This window comes from Convolutriloba macropyga, chromosome 11 (genome assembly GCF_964194025.1).
Source record: "Convolutriloba macropyga chromosome 11, txConMacr16.3, whole genome shotgun sequence".
Lineage (NCBI taxonomy): Eukaryota > Metazoa > Xenacoelomorpha > Acoela > Convolutidae > Convolutriloba > Convolutriloba macropyga.
The window spans coordinates 46,138,047-46,154,599 of NC_134478.1; the positions used below are offsets into that span (position 1 = coordinate 46,138,047).

Genomic DNA, 16,553 nt, shown 5'->3' on the forward strand with positions numbered 1-16,553 from the left:
TCATTTTTTGGCCTCAAAAGTTGTTATAAGTTCATCGTAGTTTGCACCCAATGATCTTTTGTTCTGCAGGAACAGCAGCATGGCTAAAGCTCCTCTTTATTAAGCGCTCTGATGGCATGGTTTGTTTTCTTTGAGAAATTCTTCCTAAAATATATAATTATTGTTTTGATTACCTAATTTTTTTTGTACTAAAGTTGGGCTTTTTTGGCTTACAGTCGCAGATTGCCCACTTAATAGCAATTCTTAACAGAAAAAAAATCAACGAAAGTATAGTTTAAAAAACCAAAAAGTTTTTATGAAAATAGCTTGTTGTTTAATGTAATCTTAACATTGAAATAGTTTTTTCATTAAAAAAATTCAGTGGAAACTGAAAATTAGTTGCCAAAATCTCAGCTTAGTGTCTGAAAAAAATGGATTTTTTTTGAAAAAAACTATAATTGAATCATTTTTGTTGATTTAACAGTTTTGATCAAGGAAAAAAAATCCCACGATGATGCTCCACATTTCTCAATCAATTGCTCGCCTTTCATCTTATTAAATTGACATCCGATCCAACCGCATTAGTGTTACATGACCGATGGGCTCCCCAAGCCTAGGCCTCGACTTATGAAAAGACTTTATAAGTCTATTAGGGGGGCAATATTGACTATAATTACACGGTCGAGGTTCCTACTTAAAGTCGAGCTAGTATCTTTTCCTGGGTCGAGCTTAAGTCTTTTCATAACGAAGAAAGTCCAGCTAAGGTCTTTTAATGGTTCCAGCATTAGTCATTTCATAACCAATAAAGTAAGTCGAGTAAAATTCTTTCCATGGGTCCACCATTTGTCTTTTCATAAGTCTGTTTTTTTTAAAAACAAAATTTATTATTTTTTTTCTGCTTCCGTACACAGAGAAGCAGCGCCGAAGCAAGACTAAATAGCATTGCACCAGAGCAGTCCATCTTAAGAAACAGTCTTCGTCAGATCTTCGTCAAATCTTAAGATAAATAGTTATGGCAGCTCATGTATATTACCATTTTACTTGATTCAATGAAACCAGTTAGTTTAAGTGTGTTGGTCCTATTCCTATTAGCCATGACAAAATTTCAGCGTTATTCAGTTCGTTTTCACCCCAAAAATTATGAACTATCTTTTTTTAAAAAATGATGCAGGTTTTTGAGGGATAAGTGGTTCCTCTGAATCGTACAAAATGAAGGAGCATGTACGGTGACTACGTTATATACAATATTGCACGGACAATTTTAATGGCAAAAAAACAGACTTATGAAAAGTCCAATGATGGACCCATGAGAAGACGCTAACTCGACTTTGCTTGCAAATATTGTCTCGAGCTTAAGTCCAGTCCATATATTGGGTCGAGCTAAAGTCTGTTGTAAAATTTTGGGTCCAGCTAAAGTATATTGCAAAAAAAATTTGTCGAGCTAAAGTCCAAAATGTCTTACAGTCACGCTAAAATCTTTTCATAGCTCAAATGAGTCGATCATATCTTTTCATTGGGGTTGAGCATTGTCTTTTCATAAGTCTTTACCTAGACCTGGTTCGTTGTTTTACTACACTGTCCATTATCCTTCTGTTATCAATGGAGATTCGGTTAAGAAGAGGAGTCAGTTTTACCTAGTGAACTTTGATAGTTCTGTTTCAAAACAATTTTGAATAGTTTTGTTTTGCCGCTGCTGCTCTTATAGCCTGCTGTCTATTACTCATACCTAACTCCAAGTGCGTTTCTTTACTGGGCCAGTGTAAAGGCAATTTTTCGTCATGGACTAATTCATGCCAACTCTTTGACTCGTCAGACTTGCGTTCAGTCTGTTTTTACAAGGGTCAGACTTGGGCCAAGTGCTAAAAAAAATTTTGGACGGGGATCGAGACCTCGATCTCCCTCTTCCTTGACGATTGTGCTTCGCTGAATATACTGTTGAATTTTAATCTTTGTGCCGTTAATAAACGCTTAAAAGAAGCAAATTTCAAGCGCGAAAACGAGCAGAATATATATTCCATGAGAGATATGCATTTACAGTGGCCAGTAGTGATTAACACTTGGAGTTCGGTACGGGTGTGTCCATGATATAATCTTGATTTCGTTAAAAATTGTTCTTTGTTTTTTCTTGAATATTGGCTCATGTTTGGTTTCCAACATAACATATGTTTCGATATGTTTTGTTTTTGCTAATAATCTCATAAGTTCGGACTTCATAATTTCTGGCTCTACTCTTGCTAGGAGTCTGGTTGTGATTTGTTACAGTTCACTTAAAAATATAGCCTGCCTTATGTTTCTGTCTATAATTTTGTGTTTGCTTATCTAGTTCTAAATTACACAGTTTGTTATTGCCTTTGTACCCGATTTCCAAATTTGGCTTCCGATCGTTTTCCTTAGTTTTTTAACTCTTGTGTGTGATTGTGCTTATTGTGCAGAAATCGATCGTCCACCCTGGTGATTGATAATAATAAAATCTTGCGAGAATCTTGCAAGGAACATTACAAGGGAATGCATAGATCTTCCATTTTGCATGAAAGATTCTTGCAAGATTTCGAAATCCGCTTGCAAGATTCTTGCAAGTTTTTGAGTTCACTTTTTTGGCTCCAGGGGGCAACTGGTCGAGCTGAAAATTGAAGGATGAAGATTAATTAGTTGACATTGTGTCGGAAAACTGTCTCAAGTCCAATTGAAAAACAGACTTCGAGATTTCCCTTTTTCCTGGCTTGGGACAGGTACTGCCGGTGCTGCTTAAAATAGCTATAAGAGAATAAACTACTTAAACAAATTTTTCACAATTAAAAAAAAAATTTGCACCCTAGTTCATTTTTTGCCTTAATTGATATCTTGCAAGATTCTCGCAAGATTCTCGGGTTTTGAATTTTGAATCATCTTGCAAGATTCTTGCAAATTTGAATCTTGTCATCACCAGGGCAACTATCTCTCCGTGTCATTTTGGCTTTTGGATGTGTTTTTTCTCTAATTTTCTACCCGGACTTTTCATGCCATTTCGGTTGAGCGCACAGTTATCCGCACCAAACGCCATTGATTGTAAGCGTTATTTTGTTGATCTTTTCGTATGTGATTCTTTGTGATTCCATAATGTTTTGGATGTCTTTAAGTTTTTCTATTTCTGGTTCATTCTCTTAAGTCAGTAACATGTATTGGCAAACTTCATTCCAGTAGTCTTTGAAATTTTTTCTGGCTCGTTAAATTAGGTTCTGTGCATTGTTTTAATGTGCTTGTATTGCCATGTTATGAATGATGTAGTATCTGTTATTAAGAACAATCAGTAAATCCGGATTATAGTACCATAGTAATTCAGCGCTGAATCATAGTATTTCTCAGTCTGTTTTTTGCTATGATCAGATTACTATAAAATGAGTAATTTAGGGTGGTGGTGGTCAAGCAAGCCGATAGGCAAGCAAGCCGAATTTTGAAAATGAGGTCAAGTAAGTCGAACAATTTTGGGATACCCGTATTTTAAGTTGCCCCTGGCGGGCCGGTGGGCGCGCTTCGCGCGCGTCGCGGCTTCGCCGCGATAACCGGCCCGCGTTTCCGGATTACATCCCACAGCGGATGAGAGGCATGGCCATGGACAGCGGTCTGCTGAGGCCCGTACCCACTAGATGTCTAAAAATTGACGTATTTTTGTTTCTTTGGTGCATTGGAATTCATTATGCACTATAATACTACGCGCAGTATTGATTGCAACGGCTAACAATGTATTATTTCTGATAGATTACATAACTATAGCATAACTTTCGGCTTGCTTTTCTGTCGGCTTACTTTTACGGATCTTTTCTGTTTTTGCCCCCCCCCCCCCGTCCATTTGCACCCCCCACTTACGCATGTTATAGCGTATTGTTTGGATTTTATACATTTACATACAATTACGCACAAACAATTTAATTATGCAGCGAAGTTTTGAAATTAAGACGTATACGGTAATTGAACTTTGCTTATAATGTAAGCAGACAAAGAATAATGCGTCATTTTACTATTTTTGCGCTTATATTCCATAGGATTGGCTTTATGACACTAATTTTTTTGATAACCGGAAACAAAAATCCATCCAATCTTGTGCTGGTGCCGGCACGTTATTGTGCCTAAATTGAAGGATCTCTAAGGACAAAAAAGTACATATTTGGGGGGTGCAAACAGCCTGGTTATATAGGACTGGGGGGGGCAAAAACAGAAAAGATCCACTTTTACTTCGGCTTCCTTTGCGTTCGCCGTAATTTAGGACAACAAAAAGCGGATCTCTTAAAACATTATGAACAGCCTACAGATAGGGAATTCTTTTTTTAACTGGGAAAAATTTCATTCTGTCGTTGCACTGCACAGGGACAAAACGACCTTCTCTAAATTCATCTCTGAAAAGCCTAAATCGGAAACATGAATTGTTTTATGTTTAGATAAAATAATTGATCTTTCTTGAATATCAAGATTTTGTTCCTTTTCAAATTTAATTTTAGTTATTTAAAGTTTGTTCTCAGCTTACTAGCCCTCCAATTAGTTTTGAATTCAACTTCTGACTCAACTTCTGGCATTTTGGTTCAACTGGCATATCCACTCCCTGTAGAACAGCCGTTCTCTTTCTGTTCCTACTGCAGCTGATCTGGTTGATTTTGAAATAAGCCGACATTATTAACTCGAACATAATAAATTGTTACATTGCTTACTGAGATGTTCAGAAGAGTATGGCACGGAAGGTTGATCAGCATGAAACAGAATTAAAGAAGAGACACAGTGTACTGTTTCACCAACCCCGCCCCAACACCCCGGAGTGATATGACCCCCACAGCATTTCTAGTGGAGTAGTTAAGTGGAATACAAAGGTCCTGGGAATCATATCACTCCGGGCAGTCATATATAAATAGCAAATCTATTGAAAGTGGCTCCATACACCTGTTTGTTGTACAATTTCTTCTTACTATGTAATAATAATATTAACTTGATTGGATTATACTTAACCTTCTTTGTTTTCAGCTCTCAGGCAGCGTTAGTATTGATAACAATCTTCTGAATCTCAATAAAATGATCTCTGTTTCCAACTTATCCTGGCATCTCTTAATTTTGAAACCCTTTCTTTCTTTCGTGTTTTCTTTATGATAGATCAATAATTACCTGGACTCTCGTGCCATAGCATATCAGTACTGAAACATTAAATTCCAACTGTAAATCGTCAGCCCAGATCTGTTTCTGTTTTCGTTGAGCTAAATCTGGACAATCATACAAGTTTCCATTACAATCTGAAATTAAAACCATAAAAACCTAGAATTTCAGGTCACAATTTTCAGTTTCCAGGCACTCGGCGTTTATTTACTGGTTTTAGCGAGTATTTACTGGATTTGGCGGGTATTTATACAAATGTTAATACGTTACTTTCCCTTTATTTTTAAGATTGTAAGAAGTCGTCAGGCTTGAAAATGTCATCGTCCAAAGTTTCATTTTTTTTATTTTTTCACAATTTTTCATGATTTTCCTATGAAAATCATGGGAATCAAAACCAAGGACACTCAGTCTACTTTCAGAAACAAAACTATCTATGGAACTTATACTGCACGTCATGAGTAGCAATATACTCTTAGGATACACTGATACAGTACTGGGCTGACAATATACAATTGGAAAACAATGTTTCAGTATTGACATACTATGGGACGAGGGTCCTCGAACCCAAGTGAGTTACATAACGTAAATTATTTAATTGTTAATACACATAGATTTAATTACACGGGCCGAGGTGTCAACGCTAAAAAACGCAAAATCATGTAAGATTGGCGTTGAATCCGTTGGATTTATGTAATATCTACGCTAAAATTCAACGCTAAATATGTAAGATCTTCGCAAAAATTCAACGCTAAAAATGCAATACTGGCGTTGAGTCCGTTGAATTTATGTAAGATCTACGCTAAATTCAACGCTAAATTTGTAAGATCTACGCTAAAATTCAACGCTAAATATGTAAGATTGGCGTTGAATCCCTTGAATTTATGTAAGATCAACACTAAATTCAACGCTGAATATGTAAGATCTACGCTAATTTCAACGCAAAATATGTAAGATTTACGCTAAAATTCAATGCTAAATATGTAAGATCTACGCCAAAATTCTGCGCAAATTATGTAGGATTGGCGTTGAATGAGTTCAATTTTTGTAAGATCTACGCTAAATTCAATTTTAAATATGTAAGATCTACTCTAAAATTCAACGCTAAATATGTAAGATCTACGCCAAAAGTCAACGCAAAATCATGTTAGATTGGCGTAGAATGCGTTGAGTTTATGTAAGATCTACGCTTGAGCGTAGATCTTACATAAATTCAACGCATTCAACGCCAATCCTACATAATTTGCGCAGAATTATGGCGTAGATCATACATATTTAGCATTGAATTTTAGCGTAGATCTTACATATTTTGCGTTGAAATTAGCGTAGATCTTACATAAAATCAACGCAATCAACGCCAGTCTTACATATTTTGCGTTGAACTATGGCGTAGATTTTAAAAAATTAGCGTTGATTTTAAACGTAGATCTTACATAAATTCAACGCATTCAACGCCAATCTTACATATTTTGCGTTGAATTTTTGCGTAGATCTTACATATTTATCGTTGAATTTTAGCGTAGATCTTACATATTCAGCGTTGAATTTAGTGTTGATCTTACATAAATTCAACGGATTCAACGCCAATCTTACATATTTAGCGTTGAATTTTAGCGTAGATCTTACAAATTTAGCGTTGAATTTAGTGTAGATCTTACATAAATTCAACGGACTCAACGCCAGTATTGCATTTTTAGCGTTGAATTTTTGCGAAGATCTTAAATATTTAGCGTTGAATTTTAGCGTAGATATTACATAAATCCAACGCTTTCAACGCCAGTATTACATATTTTGCGTTGAATTTTGGTGTAGATCTTACATATTTAGCGTTGAATTTTTTCCATTCCATTTCAGACCACTTTACGATTTAAAAATTTATCAAGTTATTTTTTTCAAAAAATCAATTTTTTCACTGTTTCGACACCTATACTTCACAGGTGAGAAAAGCGAAGTCAGCAAAAAAACACTTTTTAGTGCTCTTTGATTGTGCAACATTCATTTCAGACCATTTTACGATTTCAAATTTTTCCAAGTTTTTTTTCGAATAATTAATTTTTTTCATTGTTTCAAGCCCTATACTGCAAAGATGAGAAACATGAAGTTAGAAAAAAATCATTTTTTAGTGCTCTTTTATAGTGCAAAATCCAATAAAGACCATTTTACGATTTCAAATTTTTCATTTTTTTTCGAAAGTTATGTTTTTACTGTTTCGACCCCTATACTGCACAAGTGAGAAATATGAAGTCAGCAAAAAATAACCCTTGAGTGCTCTCTTACTGTGCAAAAACCATTTCAGACCATGTTAGGAATTCAATTTTTTTTCAAAACTTGAAAAAAAAATTAAATTTTTCCCATTACGCCTCACATGGTAAATGCGTTGAATACATTGAAATTATGTACGATCTTGGCTAAATTCTACGCAAAAAGTGTAAGATCTACGCTGAATTCAGTGCCAAATATGTAAGATCAATGCTGATTTCAACAATTAAATATGTAAGATCTATGCTAAATTCAACGAAATATATGCAAGATATACGCTAAATTCAACGCAAAATATGTAAGATATGAGCTAAAATCAACGCAAAATAAGTAAGATCTACGCTTTATAAGGATTGCGGCTCTAAACGAAACCAAGGTACTGTAGCACAATGGCAGAAGAGGCGACAAGCAATCAGACGGTCAGAAGTTTGAGTCCCATACGCAATCGGAGGCTAATAGTTCAAGTCAACTCTTTGATTTTTTGTAAAATCAACGCTAAATTCAACGCAAAAATATATAACGTCTACGCTAAACTCAACGCTATTTTTGAAAGATCTACGCTAAGTATGCAAGATCTACGCTAAATTCAACGCTAAATATGTAAGATCAGCGGCAACTAGAGTTGACAAGTTGGAAAATTCACCGCCATTTCTTCCATAATTTTGCGTTGAATGCGTTGAATTTTTGTCTTTAAATTCAACGCATTCAACGCAAAATTATGTAAGAAAATTGCGGTGAATTTTCCAAATTGTCAACGCTACTTGCAGCTGATCTTAAATAATTTTGGCCGAATTCCTCGGCCCGGGTATTGATGGGACCCTGAGCCACCACTAGCTAGTTTATAATCTATGTTTGCGTCTATGTATGTTTAGCGGTGACCGAGTCCCCACTAGTCTCAGCAATCATACTTTTTACAATTTCTTGATACAATTTCTCCATGGCTATGAGCAGTAATAGGGTGAGCAAGGCTCCCCGGGGGGGGGGGGGGGGGGTGTAGACCCCATGTATTAAGATAGGGTATAGGAGTTATTTTTGAGAGAGAGTCTACACTAATGTATTAAGATAGGGTATAGGCGGGGTACATGTATTAAGATTGGTTATAGCGGCGCCACGTATTAAGATTAGTTATAGCGGGCGCCCCGTATTAAGATTAGTAATAGCGGGCGCCACGTATTAAGATTAGTTATAGCGGGCGCCACGTATTAAGATAAGTTATAGCGGCCGCTACGTATTAAGATTAGGAATATCCTCCGCAATGTATTATGATTGGGGATAAATCTAGGGGTGAGTAGTAAGGCAGGAGCAGACCAGGGTGATTTTCCGAGCCACTTGTCACGTGATTTTAGAGGCCATGTAGGGATTAAATATACATGCAGCGCGCAAGGAAATGTACAGTCAGCGCGTACGTACAGGCGGGGAATTGTACAGGCAGCGCGCATTAACGGATAATTTCCCTCGCAGTAAATTTCAAGATCTTGTGGTTTAACCACAGCAATGTATTAAGATTAGGTATAGCCGCCGCAATGTATTAAGATTAGGTATAGCCGCCGCAATGTATTAAGATTAGGTATAGCTGCCGCAATGTATTAAGATTAGGTATAGCCGCCGCAATGTATTAAGGTCAATTATATCCACTAAAATTGAGAAAATTGAAAATTTTTAAAAGAATGAAATATGAAGGTACAAAAAGACAGACACAGTATTAATCAAGTACATTATAAGCAATTTTAAACACAACAGAGAGCGCTCACAATACGAAAATTGATTAAATAAATTACAAGTTCAGGGGTACAGTATGAATTCCATCAGATAACACTTTTCGTTTAGGACAAAAATATGAGAGTCCTTTCTTTGTTTGTTCATAGGTAGCGACGCAGTGGTTGATTGTCCGAAATCCTCTATTTGTAGATGTTAAATTGATGATTTCTTCCATCACTCGCCGATATTTTTCCAATAGTCCATCTCCGGTCTCTTCCAATGTTCGTTTGTTCAGTCCTTTGCTGCTGAATTTGTACTTATCCGATTTGGCATCGTAGCAACAATATGTTTTGCTACAGAGACAAATCATTTCAGTACATCTAAATTCTTCCTTGAACAGACCTGGTTCACGCTTATCGTGCTTTTTATGTTTATCACAACAAGTTCTAGGGAAGAAATTTTGTACAGCATCAGCTTTGAAAGAATCATCACAATCGTGTTCCCTCAGAGTTTCCCAATCTGCTTTTTTAGATGGACGAATGCAATCGTACAAATTATCGTGCGCTAGAGCTAAGTATAAGGAGTCAGTGTCCATTTCTAACTCTTCGAACGTGTCGACATCGCAAAATTTATCAAAAAAATTGTAATAAAGCTCCAACATACGTAATTTTGCGTACTGAAGTATAAAAAAGCCGACTATTATCGGTTCACGGTGCTCAATTTTTGATTTTACAAGTTCAACTTCGTATAGTTCTTTTGACACACTGTTAAGTCTCTTAAACAATTTCCCGTTGATAGCTTTGTGTGTCTTTTCATCGTTCAAGTATTTTGTCTCTGTATGTCTGCTTCTGTCCATGATTTGGTAACCATAGGAACTATTCCCTAACAATTTCATTGTTTCTGCTACAACGCTTGATTTAGGATTTTCATCTCCAACTCTTCTAGCATCAACAACCGATTGGACAAAACTGTTGAAGCATTTTTTGGGTGTGTACTGAACGAAGCGATAAATTTTGGTGCATTTTAGCCCAAGACTAAGGTAAAAGTTGAGTAAAGGTGCTATGACTGTTCCATTCTCCAACTTGAAGCTTGAAATTAACATGCGTTGCAGTTGCTTGAGTAAATCGTTATCAATTGCATAATCCCTCATATAATCACCAATATCTGCTCGACTAACATTAAAGTTTTTAAAGATTGGTGGAAAGTTCGAGAACTTGTATTTCAACCCATCTGGAACTTCGAGATCACACTGAACGTAACCAAATAGTTTATCTTCTCTTATCTTTGTAAGTGGAGATTCTTGTGTCAGAGGTAGCTTGAATGGGAAATTGCTTCTCACGTGAATTTTTACAGATTCATCACCTTTGACAGTTTCCCACCGGTTACATTCCCATATCTCAATAACTTTATATCCCTTGTTTCGCAAATAGTCTCGTCTTAGTTCATCGTATTCCCGTTTCTTTAATCCTTTCTGAGTCTCTTCTTCTGACGTGCTTGCTCTTGCTTCCTGACATGCACAAAAGTGAAAGTAACAACCCATTGCTTCAAAAATAGTTTTACAGTGAGCACAAAATCCGTCTACATTAAAACAATCAATCTTTTTCTGAGTTCCAGTTGTGTAGTAGCTTTCAATAGTGCAGTTAGGACGTTGAGATTGTAGGTACGACAAAACCATGTTCTCAAATTTCCTCGATTTATTTTGTCTAGCTTTAAACTTCTGAGAGTCTGAATCAAACTCCCATCTAGTGTAAAGCCCAGTGGGCATTTCTTGACACATTGAGAAGGGGTAAAGTTGACTGGCGTCTATACCCACAATTGATTTGCAAATGTTTTCTGTGTTTCGAATATAGGTTTGATCCACAATCGCTTTTCTAGTAAACACAATAGAGGGACCACCGGTCATATCTTCGCGTATTTTATCATGTAAATCTTTGTCTGCTTCAACAAAAGGATAGAATTTGCTATTAGTTGATTTGTGTAGACAATTATTGGCTAAATTAGGTAGTGTGCAACCCAGGTTTAACATATCAATCCCTTTGTTATGATAGAATTCCATCATTTTCTGCATCGCTTCTAGTGTCGGGACAACATCTTTGTTATTATACCACCTGACAAAGTCTTGAAAAGTTGTCATTTGTTCGTGCTCCCACACACTTTCCAGGTAATTGTAGTTGTCGAATCCCGAGGGGGCACTACCTTCAACCTAAGTTTTTTCAGAGCCTCCTGTTGGGAAAGTCCACTATTTAACAATTTTATGAAATCCGTAAATTCTTTTTCCAAGGGATTGTGATCTCTCAACTTACTAAAGAAACATTCGTAAGGGGAAAGGAAAGTTATATCCAATTTGTTTGGTGAGTCGAACCATTCATAAGGGAAAAATCCTTTGGTCTCATTTGTCTTGTAAGCTTTGAGGAACGAATCTAGTGATGTTGCTCCATCAAGAAAGTTTAGAATATCGAGAAACTGAACATCACCAAATTTAAAGGATACAAAATGATTAGATTTTTTAATAACCGTTGGTTGAATATCGCGCTCGTGAATGAGGTAGGGTAGTAAATAAGACTTGATAAGATTCAGATCATATTTCCCGCTGTTGAATCCAAATACAGGTAAAATACTGACATAACGTTCAAAATGTTGTTGTAGTTCGAGAAGTTGATTTTTCTGAATTTGGAAGAATTGAGTCGACATATCAATTTCTTCTTCTTCGATATATTGAAATTCAAACATTGGAGTACTCTCTTCTTTCCTTCCATTAAGCTTCTCGAAAATAGAACTTACTCTGTTTTTAATTGCATTTTCATTCGAGGAAAATTCTTGCAACATTTCTGCTTTACTTCTGCTAGCTAGTTCTTCTATTGCTTCAACAAAAGATACAATCAGTGTCTTGGGGTCTCTGTTGCAAAGGAAAATAGGTTCTTGTAATAAATTAGAGGAAATTGACACAGATATTGGTTCATGTTTTCCTATCTAAGTAGTTGTATTGGTATCTTTTAGTTCATTAGATGGAACGCAGATTGATTCGAAGTCAAATACAGCCAAGTTTTTAAACAGTTTTTGTTCTTCCTCATATCCAATTCCAAAACCGTCAAGTTTATCGAACAAAGTTTCTCTCAAAGCGTAAACACTCTTCGGATATATGTGCTGTATCCTATCTTTACAAGATTTCACGTGACGGTGGAAATTACCAGCACGCTTGATAAAGGTATCACAATTTGGACAGCGGAATCGTTTGAGGAACGTGTTGATATCATCAACATAGCAAATGTGGTTGTTGTAGCGCAGTAGATTAATGTTGCTCTCGTACATCTCAATACTTCTTCTGGCAAGTTCACCTACAAAATCCCCGTCCTCAATGTCAATGTCATAAATGAAAATGTTGTGCTTTATAGCCTTTTCAACAAACACAAGGTGATCCATTGACACTCCTCTAAAGTTAATTGCGTCATGACCAGACTCGTGGAGAAAGTCACTGAACAACTTAGCTGCGTTTGTTTCCAGCTCAGCTGATCCATACAAGTGAACAGCCACAGCTCTAAACAAGCAAAGGTAGTCCTTGTAGGTTTCTCCGTATCCATTCGTAACAAGACAATTTACATCGCTTCTCCTCAACAACTGTTCAGGTATAACAGCATCTAAACATCCCATTGGGATATTGTCGAGAAGAGCACAGAAAACTGTTACATTCGTAGTTAGTGCATACCGCCATTTTGTGTTTGCCCTTTCTTGAGCACAAGTCTCAATCAAATCCATTTTCTCTACTCTATCCTGAAGTGAGACTAAGTCTCCGTTAGAACAAAGTAAATGAGACTTCTCAAAGAAGATGTTGTTCTCATGAGCATAAAAGTATCGGTATTCGTCTGTGTCAACATTTCTTAAAATAAATCCCAGGGATAAATTCATTTTTGGAGCACAGTTAAGCTTTTAAAACAGTTCCTTCAGTTTTTCATTAATTTCGCTGGGATCAAGTTTTGACAATTTAAAATTGAATACTCTATGTCTCCCATTCTCCATCTCAGTATTGTCAAAGAAGTGTTGACAGGCACTAAGTTCCCGCTGTAACTGTTTGTTGTTCCTATCCAATTCTTCCGATTCTAGTACTTCTTTCAAGCTTTCGCTGGATTTGGTTCCAACTTTGGTCGATGTTCCGTGTTTCCGTCTCTTATGTTGTTGAAGAGAATAAAATTTTGGAAATTCCTCCAAGCATATGGTGTACACTGTAATAGGCTTCTTTTCTTGAGGAGCGTGATGCTTAGCAAGGTGGTAGTTCAAGTCCTCTTTCCTCTTTGTGTAGAAATGTGGACACTTGGGACATTTTAAAGTCCCACCATCACACGATTTTTTGTGTTGAGCCATTTGCTGCTTGACAACCATTTTCTCGCACTTTGCGCATTTGACAGGTAGATTTCTATCAAGTGAAGTGAATAAATTTTAAGTAAATTGCCGAGCAACTGTATCTGATAACAAAGTGAGAATGAATACAATTTTTGGTTTTTTAGTTAAAATAACTTTTATGACTAATTATTTCCATATAAGGAAATGACGTAATTTCTATTTTTAGTAACATTACGCAGTACGAAAGTTCAAGAAGTTCCTACGAAGCAGTGACAGTGTTACTTTCTACATTGTATTTACATCCAGAAAACATCCAAAATGTGTAACCTTATTCCTTGGAGGAAAACTGGAAATCTTAAGTTATATTTATTTGTCATATTGCTGACTTGTGTTACTTTTTTTTACAATACAATACTATTCATCCCAAAACAGACTTCTTAAAAAAATCTATTTGTCAGATTTATGCTCACTTAGAGAATACAAATATTATTGTAAACAAACTAATTTTGTAATTTCATCGATAAAACACTAAATGTGTTTTTACAACAATATTAAAACATTAGAGAAGAAACCTCCTACTTTAATTGAAGATAACTTATATACAATTGACGTCAACGTGATTATATAACAAATTACAAACCAATCAAATTTTAGTATTAAGAAACTTGTTGTAAAGTTAGTGATATCGTTTTGCTTATCTCATTCTCTCTTTTAACATTTTTTTATTTTAATAGATTAATACGTGAATTTTTACTCATTTGTGAAACATGTTGATCAAAAACCACTTACAATTATTGGCAAAGATTCACAAGAGCAAAGAAGGTATACCTGATTCATACAAAATGACGAAATTGATGTAGATTCATACTTTTTTTACAATTTTTTGGACATTTTCACAAAATCCAACAGAATAATCCGATTTAGTAAAAGACTTGAGTATGCAACGTTCTCTATTAACAAATTTGAATATGAGGAGTTTATTGCGAAACAGTCTTTCGATTTATCCTCAGTATTGAATGTAAGCAAATACGAATTGTTGCTCATTTTGAACTCCGTCCCCGATATATTGGAACAGTACAGAAATATTTCACAAACAAACTTTGTTCCTCTCCCAGAACCAACAACAATAACTTCTTTACTACAGAGTGCTTTGTACTTCCATTATTACAACGAGTACAATGCAGTGGGAGTACTGATTAGGTTCGGAATTCGTTTACCTAACGCATATATAAAGAAATTTGATTCCAAAAATGGAACATTTTCCGAGCTTGATCTGAAATTTGACGAATTGGAAAAAATTTATCAAAGCTTGACTTTTTTGGGAAATTATGTCACTTCATTTCAACTTAAATAGACCATTTTAGGTAAAAGCATAGTCGGAAACCTGAATGTATCCTTCACTTCCTACCCTGTTAGAAAATTTTACCCAAATTTGGATTTGAATTTCAGTTCGTCCAGAAATTTCAAGCCAAACGTCACTTTTTCTCATGAAATCTTCCATCTTTGGTTACTGTTGTCTGATTGGACAGAGCACACTATATATAGAAGTTGTTGATTTTGACATTGTCATTTGATCCAACTTCTCTGAAAACATCATCACTACTTTCTCACATTATACTAACTACTCCTCAACATTTTATCCTGCTATCGAGCTCCAACATTCACTTTCCTCTTGTTTAAAAATACTTATTTTAGTTCTAACTTTTGTTTAAATCTAATTTATATATCCTGTTCCCTTCCTAAAAAGGAAATTTGCTGCTTTATAACTTTCTCTCCACTGATTGCTTTTATCACGTTCTCGACAAGAATCTTTTCATCCATTCTCATCACTTTCTAACAAAAACCTCTTCTATCATTTTTTCCAAAATGGAGTTCACCGTTCAAAATAATAACCTTCTGTACTCATTTTCTTTTACTGAGGATATTGCTCGGAGAGGTGTTCGAGATTTATCAAACGGACTGTATGAGTCTCTGATCACTTTACCCATTACTGTGTGGCACATTATTGAGCACCAGCGACAACAGTTTGATACATATCATCAAGGACAGGTCCCAATCACAGAGAATCAGCTCGGAACTCACGCGATGGGACACGAAGTTGCTGTTGTCAGTGGACACCACTATCCTCACGTTAATGGATCTGATTTTCCTGCCAACTACGTAGCTGGAAATATTCAGTACACATTTCCTTGGGAGGAAGGGCAAATTCCAAACAGTTGGTTCACTACACCGGATGTAGGTGAGGTATCAGGCCCGGAGGTGGAAATTAATCTTCTCCAAATATCTTCAAGAGCTCATAGTAGAGAACATAGCGAGTTGAGTATCGATACTAGTACCACCACGTCATTTAACGATCTGGAAAACTTTGATCCAGCGCAGTACTATGGATCTACTGACATGTCAACTACACCCTCGATGACAACCCCTTCGATTGAGGAAGGAACAGCTCACAACCCTATCTTTTTGAGTGATGTACCTAATACCCCAGTCACTGTTCAACCAATTCAACTACCTGGTAGAATTGAGCGACAAAGAGGTTTCGGTAATGAAATTCAGAACTTACTAGAATATGTTATTGAAACTCTTTTTGAATGATTTCTATGTTCAACTTTGTAAACTATTTTGTATTTGTTCGTAAAAATAATAAAATTTCTGAATACCTTTTGGGTGTTTCGTATTAAATTTACATTTTCAATTTTATAATTTTTTTACTACTTCTTTCAAGTTTTCAGAATAAAAGATTAACACGAAAGGTTACTTGATAATTTAGGTACTTGGTTATTAATGAAAATTTGTTTTTCCACGATTAAGAAAAATGCCGAATTTAATTTTGATATTTAAGAAAATTGTCGAATTTATTTTCGATATTTAACAAAAAATGTCGAGAAAAAAATCGATTTTTAAGAAAAAATTACTGTTACAAATCCGATTTTTAAGCTGCAAGAACAGATTCAAAAATTGTCATTTTAAAAATGATTAAAATTTATGTTTTTTGCTTAAAATCATACCGTAGAACTAAGAAAAATGAGAAAAAAATTGCACATTTTGCACGCACAGTTTGGTAACATTTTTGATTTTTAACGAAAAATCTGAGGTTCTATTTTTGACTTTTAACAAAAAATGTTCTGTGAAAATTTGACATTTAACAAACAAATCGACTTCAAATTTCGACT

The 16,553-nt window shown here is 35.6% G+C and overlaps 1 protein-coding gene across 1 annotated transcript in view; it reads left to right on the plus strand.

Moving 5' to 3' along the window:
- The first annotated feature begins 536 nt into the window (after nt 1-536).
- Nucleotides 537-16,553, plus strand: part of LOC142349975 (dnaJ homolog subfamily C member 8-like) — a 440,478-nt gene continuing 424,461 nt past the window's right edge. The window contains exon 1 of the mRNA XM_075401847.1: nt 537-540. The gene's annotated coding sequence lies outside the window, so the exon portion shown is untranslated. The remainder of the gene's footprint in view (nt 541-16,553) is intronic.